This window comes from Piliocolobus tephrosceles, chromosome 2, assembly GCF_002776525.5.
Source record: "Piliocolobus tephrosceles isolate RC106 chromosome 2, ASM277652v3, whole genome shotgun sequence".
NCBI classification, from domain to species: domain Eukaryota; kingdom Metazoa; phylum Chordata; class Mammalia; order Primates; family Cercopithecidae; genus Piliocolobus; species Piliocolobus tephrosceles.
In genome coordinates this window covers 147699088-147708332 of record NC_045435.1, presented here as the reverse complement: position 1 = coordinate 147708332, position 9245 = coordinate 147699088, and the positions used below count along the sequence as shown (strand labels likewise).

The window sequence follows — 9245 nt, the reverse complement described above, 5'->3', positions numbered from 1 at the left end:
TCCTTCCTTCCTTCCTTTCTTTCTTTCTTTCTTTCTTTCTTTCTTTATTTCTTTATTTCTTTCTTTCTTTTCTCCTTCACAGGGTCTCACTGTGTCACTCAGGCTGGAGTGCAGTGGTGTGATCTTGGCTCACTGTAAACTCTGCTTCCCAGGCTCAAGTGATCCTCCCACCTCAGCCTCCCAAGTAGCTAGGACTACAGGCATATGCCACCACACCCAGCTAATTTTTATATTTTTTGTATAGATCAGGTTTCACCATTTTGCCCAGGCTGGTCTTGAGCTCAAGTGATCTGCCCACCTCAGCGTCCCAAAGTGGTAAGATTACAGGTGGAAGCCACCGTGCCTGGCCTAATTGGTACATTTTCATAATATTGAAAGAAGTAGCACTTTAGATCACTGAGCCAGTACTAGTCATCATAGAGGAAAGTAGGAAAGCTAGAGTTAGGCAAATAGTCTTGGTTTTTATTAATAATAAATTATTTATTAATAATAAAAAATAGATAAAACATATTCTATAAATAGGCATTCTAAATTTGCTTACTAACCTGAAAATATTCTAAAACAGATAATCAAAACAATTTTAAATAATTATATTAAGAAGTGTGGCTTTATGAATTAAACTTTTCAAAAGAGAAAGTTATACACACAGATATGTATGCATGTACACAGACATACATGTAATTTACTGATAGATCAGAGGAATACTATAGACAGAATGTAGGTGAATTATTCTGGGCAAGTTAGATTAATGTGTGCTATGTTAGTCAAGTTTCAGTGCAAGAAGTAGAAACAATTGTAGATATTTTAGGCATAAAAGAATATTTCATAAAACTTCACCAACTATCAGGTGCACCATTATTTCTAAAAAATGCCAAGTGCTATTAAGCTATGCCAAACTGCCTTAATGATAGTCTTGAATTAGTTGGTCACATCAGTCTTTTATTATTTGAAGTCATATTACCTATTCTGTGGGATTTGGTTATTTCTATTGCTTTTGGTTGCATTACTTGACATGAGATAGGCAAATCTTTTGCACATATTTAAGTAATGAAATTGGGAATCTCTGTTATAAAGCAGGGGCTGGCAAACTATGGCCTATGGGCTAAACCTGTAAATAAAGTTTCACTCCAACACAATCATGCCCTTTTAAAAATCTATAACTGATCCTTCTACAGTGGCAGAGTTCAGTGGTTGTAACAGAGAGGATTGTATGACTTGAAAGAAAAGGTGGGCCCTTTGCAGAGAAAAAGCTTGCTCACCCCTGCTGCAGGGAAATATATATTATAATAGGAGCTATGATCTCTTGATATTGTGGTACATGATGCTAAGTACTTTATGTGGGGTAGAAGTCTCTTATCTAACAGGGAGACAAATGTTAGTTGATTGATTGATCCATTCAATCAGTCAACAAATATTTATAGAGTAACTACCATCTACCAAGAGACATGTTCAAGGAATTTGAAATATAGGGCATTAAAACACAAAAATCATTGTTTTTATAGAACATACACTCTAATTGCCTATGAGAGGGCAGGATAAGGCTCAATAAAGAGGAGTTAGAAAATGACGGAATTAATATGTAAAAAGTATTATGATAGATCATGATAAATGCATGTGAAAAGAAATGCAGGAGAGGTCGTACTAGAGGCAGGGCTTCAGATTAAAAATAGAGAAATCAGTTATAAGATAATCCTGGGCAAGGACTTTTTGGAAAAGATGTCAAAAGGTCAGGTAAGAAGAGCACGAATAGACAAATGGGACTACCTCAAACTGAAAAGCTTCTGCACAGCAAAGGAAACAATCGACAGAGTGTGAAGAGTGAACCTACAGAAATGGAGAAAATGCTTATAAACTATGCATTAATTAAGAAGTTAATATTCAGAATACCTAAGAAACCCAACTCAATAGCAAAAAATATTCGATCAAAAATGGGCAAAATCTCTGAATAAATATTTCTTAAAAGAAGTCCTACAAATGCCCAACAGGTACCTGAAAAAAATCCTTAACATCGCTAATCATTAAGGAAATGCAAATCAAAACCATTATGAGCCATTACCTCACCCCAGTTGGAATGGCTATTATCAAAAAGATGAAAAATAGCAAATGTTAACTCAAATATGGAGAAAGGGGAACTCTTCTTGTACGCTGTTGGTGGGAGATGTATTATAGAAAACAGTATGGAGATTCCTCAAAAAATTACACATAAGGGTGGATGTGGTGGCTCATTCCTGTAATTCTGGCACTTTGGGAGGTTGAGGAGGGAAGATTGCTTGAAGACCAGCTTGGGCAAAATAGTGAAACCCTGTCTATGCAAAAAATAGAAAAATAAGAGAAAACTAAAAACAGAACTGCTATGTGATCCAACAATCCTACTACTGGTGTATATCCAAAGGAAATGAAATCAGTACGTCAAAGAGATATCTGCACTGCAATGTTTATTGCAGCACTATTCATAATAGCCAAGATATGGAATCAATTTAAATATACAAATATCCACCAATGGATGAATCGATAAAATGTGGTGTATATACATAATGGAATATGATTCAGCCATAAAAAGAATAAGTTTCTGTCACTTTTAACCACATGGATCAACCTAGAGGACATTAAGTGAAATAAGTGAGGTACAGAACAACAGATACTGGGCCGTACACGGTGGCTCACGCCTGTAATCCCAGCACTTTGGGAGGCCGAGGCGGGCGGATCATGAGGTCAAGAGATTGAGACCATCCTGGCCAACATGGTGAAACCCCATCTCTACTAATTAGCTGGGCATGGTGGCATGTGCCTGTAGTTCCAGCTACTTTGGAGGCTGAGGCAGGAGAATCGCTTGAACCTGGGAGGTGGAGGTTGCAGTGAGCCGAGATCGCACCACTGCACTCCAGCCTGGCGACAGAGCGAGACTCTGTCGCAAAAACAAACAAAAAACAAACAAACAAACAAAAATCTCTCTCATATGTGAGATATAAATAAAGTGATCTTATATAGAAGTAGAGAGTAGAATAGTGGTTACCAGAAACTGGGGGAGAGTACAGGGAAGGAGAATGGTGGGAGGTTGGTCAACAGGTACAAAGTAACAGGTAGGAGAAATTAGTTCTGGTGTTCTATTGCATAGTAGGGTGACTATAGTCAACAATAATCTATTGCATACTTCAAAATAGCTAGAAGAGTGGAGTTTGATTGTTCTTACCACAAAGAAATGACAAGTGTTTGAGGTGATGGGTATGCTAATCACCCTGATTGATCATTGTGTAGTGGGATGAGCCGCAGACAAAACTCCTCAGACACCGGATTAAAGAAGGAAGAGGTTTTTTATTCGGCCCGGAGCATCAGCAGACTCATGTCTAAAGAGCGGAGCTCCCTGAAAAAGAAATTCCTAGCCCTTTTAAGGGCTTACAACTCTAAGGGGTCCATGTGAAAAGGTCATGATAGATCAAGTAAGCGTGAGGAACATGACTGGGGGCTACATACATCAGCTAACAGAACAAAAAGTTTTACAGCGCTTTCTCATACAATGTCTGGAATTTACAGATAACACCAGTATTTTGGTCAGGGGTTAATATTATTATTATTATTTTAACCACCAGGGACAGGTGGTGGCGCCAAAGTTGTCTAGCTAGTTATCTTACTTCTGTTTCTTTCCAACTTTTTGCTTTCTCCCTTTTCTCCTGTCTTATAAACTAGGGAAAAGGGGAGGTGGGGGAGAAGCAGGGAAGGACAACAGGAGAAGTGGTGGTCTCATTCCGTAATTGCAAAATACATATACACATTGAAACATCACACTGTACCTCATAAATATGTGCAATTATTATATGTCAGTTAAAAACAAAGAGAATGGAAAAGTCAGGAAAGTTTCACAAAGGCAATGGTATTTGAATGAGGACCTGAAGGAGGTGAGAACAAGCCATGAGGATATCTAGTAGGAAAGCATTCCAGGTGGATGTAGCAATCACCTCACAGGCAACAAGGAGGGGAAACGTCTTGCGGTTTTGAAGAAAAAGTAGGAAGGCTTGTATCTTTAAAGTGAAGAAATAAGTAGAGAATAACATCGAAGAGGTAAAAAGAAATGGTACGGGGCCGTGCAGATTACGGACTATTGTGAGGATTTTAGTTTTTGTTGTGAGTGAGTTGGGAAGCCATTGGAAAGTTTTGAGCGGAGGAGTAATATGAGTCTACTGAACTGGATACCTCTGTTGCTTTGTGGGGAATAGCTGGAAATTGGGCAAGACTGAAAGCTGTTAGAAAGGGCTTAGGAGGCAATTAAGGAGCATTTGCCATAACCCACCTAAGAGCTGGGAGTGGCTTAGACCTTTGCAGTAGTGACAAAGGTGGTAAAAATACATATGCAAACTTTTCATGGTGGAAAATATAGAACATATATGGAAGTGGAGAGAAGAATATAAGAAACCCGTCCAACTTCAAAAAAATTAGTAACCCAGGACCAATTTTCTCTTGTTTATTACCCATTCAATCCTCCTACCATATTATTTTGAAGAAATCTCAGACAGTTTTGGATGTATTTAGAAGGTAAAGCTGATAGGATTTACTGCTAGTTTGGATATGGGGAGTAGGCTTCAAGGAAGACTCCTTGAGTACCAGGAAGGAAAAGCTGAGATTTACTGAGATGGGAAAGACTGAACAAGGCGCAAAGCTTTTTATGATGTTTATGTGGGGGGAGTGAAAATCAGGAGTTTGGATTTTCACATAATAGTTTTGAGAATTTATTAGCTATTCAAGAGATGAGATGTATATCTCCATACTTCCCAGTGTGACAATTTGGGGGATCTTTTTGATTGGCACCTGCTGACCTCACCCATTACATTTCCTTCCAATTCCCCACAGGAATTGGAACCTCTTTTGTTTTTTTGAATGTCAGTGATTCCCAAATGTTGCTGCATGATAGGACCACCTGGGAGAGACTTAAAAAACTCTAATGTGCAAGTTGCATCTCAGATCCACTGTATCTGAATGTCTGAGAATGGACCCAGGCATCAGTACTTTCAAAAAGTCTCCAGATTATTTCAATATACAGCAAAGTTTGGAAACACACCGCTCTAGTTCCAGTATTGCAAAGCGTGGTCCCCATCCAGCCGGTATGGTCCTTCAGCCAGCAGTGTTGGCAACACCTAAGAATTTGTTAGAAATGCAAAATCTCAGGCCTCACCCTGACCTCCTGAACTCAAACCTACATTTTAACATCTTCTAGTGATTTATATTCACGTTAATGTCTGAGAAACACATCTGTCTTTTGTTTTTGTGCCTTTGCAGAAGTTGTCTTCTCTGCCAAGTTGCCTGCCCACTCATCCTGCTGCCTCATTCCCATTTATCCTTTAAGATTGACCTCAGCCATTCCCTTCCTGGAAGACTTTCTTATCCTTCCCACATCATGCTCAGGCTATTCTTCTGGGGACACCCCCTATTTACCTTTATTGTATCTTTTATTACAGTTTACTGAATTGTTGGTTTAGCGGATATCTCTTAGGTTTTGGGCCCACTGCGGCAGAGATCATATTCCTGATAATATGTGCTCAGTCAGTGTTTGTTGAATGGAGCAACTAAGGCAGGAATTGGTCAGATGGGACTGTCACAGGCCTAGATGGCAGGGCACTGAGTCTGTCAGATGAAACCACTAGAGACACTGGTTGTAACGAGCAGCAGCCCTGGTGTGGGTGAGCTCTGATCTTTGAGCTGCATGAGACTATTTATTCTCTTTTATCTTCTATGTTATGGGGAGAAAGATTGTGGCTTGCAAGATGTGTGCTCATAGCCTGAACTTTTTTTTTTTTTCTTTGAGACAGAGTCTCATTCTGTTGCCCAGGCTGGAGTGCAGTGGCACGATCTCGGCTCACCACAAGCTCTGTCTCCCGGGTTCACGCCATTCTCCTGCCTCAGCCTCCCAAGTAGCTGGGACTACAGGCACCCGCCACCACGCCTGGATAATTTTGTTGTATTTTTAATAGAGACGGCTTTTCACCGTGTTAGCCAGGATGGTCTCGATCTCCTGACCTCGTGATCTGCCTGCCTAGGCCTCCCAAAGTGCTGGGATTACAGGTGTGAGCCTCTGTGCCCAGCCCATAGCCTGAACTTTTAAGGTATACCCTCCTCATAGCAGTGATAGGGAATGAGGGATTAGCATAGCTTGAATTTATTCTAAATTTTGTTAAAATTGTTTCTTATGATAACTTCTTTTCCTAATCATTAAACCAGTACACAGAAAAGAACAATGAAAATATAAATTATTTGCAATTCTAAAACAGCAAAATGGAAAATTATTTTAGCTTGTGCCTTTCTAGTATTAATATAAAAAAAAGCTACATTTGTCATATAAGGACCCATATCATCTGATCCCTTTAGTACCTATCTAACTTTCTTTTCTCTCACTTGTTTTCTCTTCTTTAGACACACCTACCTCATTGCTGTTGCTTATGCACCCCAGGCACACCCACCTTCAGGACTTTGCTCTGGCTGTCTTTTCCAAGTGGGGTAATCTCCCTCATACCTCCTTGCCTTCTAGTCTGTGCTCAAATCCCACATTCAAAAATTGCCTATCCTGACCATGCTATTTAAAACTGCAGCCCATTTCCACATTTTATCCGCACCTCCAATTCTCATGTCCAGTCCCCATTGTCCTGCTTTACTGTGCTTTTCTTAACAGAATTTAGGATTTTCTAACAGACTATCTAATGTACTTATTTTATCATATCTATTATTTATTGTCATTGTTGCTTCTCTACTTCCTCCCCATTTAATCTTCAAGGGCAAAAGATTGTTATGAATTTAATAGTGACAGGCATATAATAGATGCTCAATAAATATTTGAATATATAATTGTAACTAAAATGTTAACGTAGTATAACTAGGTTTTGTGTACTGTTGTTTTTCATTTAGCAATATACTTTTACTGTATTGTTAATTTAGCAATATACTGTGTCTATCTCTTCACATAAATTAATATTCTTCGACAGATCTATATCCCTGAATGTTTTTACAACTCCAAACAATTTCTGTAAGCATTGATAAGCTCCAGCATCAGTAAATATTTGAAGCTTGACTAGGGAGAAGCTGACCACATCCCATTCTTTTATTCAGTGTACACACACGTGGCCTACTGTATGAAAAAAAAATAGTGGTAGAGAAACTGAGAAAATAAAAACCCAATTTATATATATTGAAATAAGATTCTTGCAGGCAAGATTCTTGGAGCTACATGTGACTTTGCTTTTCTTTATTTCTTTATTTTATTGACTTTATTTTTCTCTTGTCATTAGTACATGGTAGATTCTCTCTCCAGCTCTGTTTGGAGTCAACCCATTCTCACTTCCAACTTACCTTGGAGGTGTCTGTAATGAAACTGCCCCTCTCCTGTACAGGACAGCAAAACCAGCAGGCTTCTCTTTTTCATAGCTGCTGATTCTGGGCAGCTGTGAGAATCTGGCAGCCCCTGTTTCTATGGGTAACTGGTCCTCTGGTTGGTGGCAAAATAACTCCAGACTAAAATGCACTTTTTATTCTTAGATATCAGTCTGAGATTTAGGGGGAAATTGTATGTCATAGAGAAGAAAGAGGCACAGAGTCTTGTGATTAATGGAAAGAAAGAAGTTCATTTTGCCTCTAGTCTCTTTCTTTGTTCCCTGATCCAGCTTATTCTCCCTTACTCATTGTCCTGCCGCTGACCATTGTGATTGTGTGGCCACCTATGGCTTTTTCATTTATTTACCAGCATGGTTCACACATTCCAAATGACAGCAGAGACATTAGGAGCCATAACTCACCCAGCGAAAATGGCCAGTTTTCTTATTGTTCTTCTTTGGCATTTGTGTTATTTTAAATTACTTGTCTAGCTAATTATCCCAGGAGACAGGGAGCATTAAGGACCTTACATTTGACTACAAACGAAGTCAGAAACGGCTAGCATCTCTTTTCAGAAATGAATTTTTAAAAAGTGAACACTTCTGAAATGCACGTTACTCTTTTCCTTAGAATGAAGAAACATCCTGAGAAGGTTGACATGCTGAATGCCTTAAAGAGCTTCAATTGAGATGCCAGATGAAAGTGTAACTAGAATTTCTATGGCTTAAATAATGGGAGTAAGAGGCCTCTATTGTTATTCTGCCAGTTTTTTTCTCTTTCTCTTTTCTATGTTGTGTATTTGTCATCTTTTTTGAAATACTGTATTTCAATAACTATTACTTCTTTCAGTCCAAGGAGATTTCTGAGAAGTCCTACTTGGGATGAAAAGATGGAATTACATAAAAAAATATAATTTATAAAGATAATTTGAACATAAAATAGACCACAAGACTATCTTTCCTAGAGTCGGAAGATGAATTTGGTAAGTCTGACATGTGTGTATAAAAATTATATATCACGTATTTCTTAGAAATGCGATTAGATGTCAGTGTTATTTCTGATTAGTCCAGATAATTAGGAAAGAAGTAGAGGGAGAAAAACACTAGAAGAAAGAAGATTTGATTTCGTGTGTAATCAGAAGAAATATGCAAGTAATTCATCACTAATTCAAATTGTCAAGAAAACTCTAGGAAAAGCCCTAGGAAGCATAATTAGCTATGCTGAGGGTTGAAACATTTGCAAAATGTCACAGTTATAAATTGCTATTTTCTTCCCCCTGAGACCTGAGCAATGCTTTATCAACAAATCCCAGAAGACTTTTTAGCAAGTCTCAACATGAAATACTTGTACCTGATGCAAGACTTTTCACCTAGAAAGAAAAGTGGCCGGCTTTGGAAGGTTAGCTTCTTACTTTTTGAAAAGCTTTCTGGAACTCTGCCACCTGCACTTTCTGGGCTTCATTTGCCCTTGGTGAAAAATGGAGGGATTGTACCTGTCACCCACTTTTCTCCCAAGGGTGTTATAGAGCATCTAGAGGAAGTTGATTTACCCACAATCCTGTGCTGTGAATGACAGGCCAATGGGCCTCCCTGGCCCAATAATGTGTTCTTGGTCTCTTCTGCTTCAGGTAGGGGAATGTCTTATTATCCCCCAATCTCCTATTGGTAATATTTATTTGCTACAGTTCAGACAGCCCTTGATTGAATACTGAACTCAAATACTTACCTTAGACAAGAACCTTGACCAGAGCAGTCATTTCTAGGCCTGGTTGGCATAGGTTCTCTTCATAAAGCATACTGGGAATAGATGAAAAGTTCTGATATTGCAGTTTCTGGGTGTGCTCGGGACTCTTCCTCGCTATCACTGGTTGTGTCTGAGACTGTCTAGCTGGGGAA

General features: G+C 38.9%; 1 long non-coding RNA gene across 1 annotated transcript in view; it reads left to right on the top strand.

The window, feature by feature from the left end:
• The window catches only part of LOC111539480, a 33776-nt gene extending 25493 nt beyond the window's left edge, over positions 1–8283 (top strand). Inside the window, exon 3 of the long non-coding RNA XR_002730690.1 lies at positions 8200–8283. This is a non-coding gene — a long non-coding RNA (uncharacterized LOC111539480). The remainder of the gene's footprint in view (positions 1–8199) is intronic.
• The last annotated feature ends 962 nt before the right edge of the window (positions 8284–9245 follow it).